At 51.9% G+C, this 1,338-nt stretch overlaps 1 protein-coding gene across 1 annotated transcript in view; it reads right to left on the bottom strand.

The window, feature by feature from the left end:
• Positions 1-1,338, bottom strand: part of TXLNB (taxilin beta) — an 87,572-nt gene that overhangs the window by 79,769 nt on the left and 6,465 nt on the right. The gene's annotated exons all lie outside the window — the stretch shown is intronic.

Below are 1,338 nucleotides of genomic sequence, written 5' to 3'. Positions count from 1 at the left end.
CCTCTAGTTAGCAGCATTGTGGGCGCCATCTCTCTACAGATCCATCAGAAAGATTAGGAGCCAGAGCCATCAGTACCAAACAACAGCTGCCACTATGACTCCCTCTTCCCCTCCTTCTGCCCCACTCTCCTCCCTCCCTCTCTGCCTGCCACCGCCTCCCCCTCTCTGATGGCTGTTTTGGGGGGCATTGCAGATGGGTGGTGGAGGGACGCTGCCACCGTGATCCCCCCTTTGCCCACAGGCAAGGAGACGTGGGGAAGCCCTGCTGCTTGTGAAGCTGGGGCGTGTTCACTGCCTCCACAAACTTCCCCAGCAGCGGCTCAAACTTGGGCCCATGCAGCCAATCATTGCCCACCCTCTCGGTGGTGTATGCGCAGCTGGCCAAAAGTGTTATGGACAGACAGACACACTATGCCCTTTATTATATTAGAATAAACCAGTGATTAGATTTTCTTTTGCTAAAAGAACACCTCCCCACAACGTGTCCTCCAATCCATAGTTTTTATACGGTTATGGGAGACAAAAATGTTGGCTCGTATGGTTTTGCCATATTAAAAGAACAAACGTGTATTACAGGCTAAATGTATTTCTTGGGAAATTGTTTAAAAATGATGAACTAGTCAAAGGTTGCAAAACCAGCCACATTTGGTCACTAGTTTCATAGTTAGTAGGGTCAGAAGGGACCTGAGCAGATCATCAAGTCTAACCCTCTGCCATGGCAAGAAAGACTACTGGGGTCAAATGACTCCAGCAAGGTGATTGTCAAGCCTTGTCTTAAAGACCCCCAAGGTAGGAGCGAGCACCACTTGGCTTGTAAGTTGGTTCCAGATCCTAGCCACCCTGACAGTGAAGTAGCGCCTTCTGATGTCTAATTTGAATCTACCCTCTGCCAGCTTGTGACTGTTATATCTAGTCACTCCTGCTTGCTGGTCCCTTCTGACTAGTTTGTAACAGGCCACTAGATCCCCCCTCAGCCTTCTCTTGTGGAGGCTGAACAGGTTCAGGTCCCATAGCCTCTCCTCGTAGGGCCTGCCCTGCTGCCCCCTGATCATGTGAGTGGCCCTCCTCTGGACCCTCTCCATGTTGTCCACATCCCTCTTGAAGTGCGGCACCCAGAACTGGACGCAGTACTCCAGCTGTGGCCTGACCAGTGTCGCATAGAGGGGAAGGATCACCTCCCTGGACCTGCCTGAGATGCATCTGTGGATGCATGACAAGGTGTGGTTGGCCTTCCTAACTGCATCCCCACACTGCCGGCCCATGTTCATCTTGGCATCAGTGACGACTCCAAGATCCTTTTCTGCCTCTGCACTGACGAGAAGGGAGTTCCCCAGCCTG

The sequence above is a fragment of the Gavialis gangeticus genome, unplaced genomic scaffold, assembly GCF_001723915.1.
Source record: "Gavialis gangeticus isolate Ggan-Ray unplaced genomic scaffold, GavGan_comp1, whole genome shotgun sequence".
Lineage (NCBI taxonomy): Eukaryota > Metazoa > Chordata > Crocodylia > Gavialidae > Gavialis > Gavialis gangeticus.
This window is presented reverse-complemented; position numbering and strand designations above follow the sequence as displayed.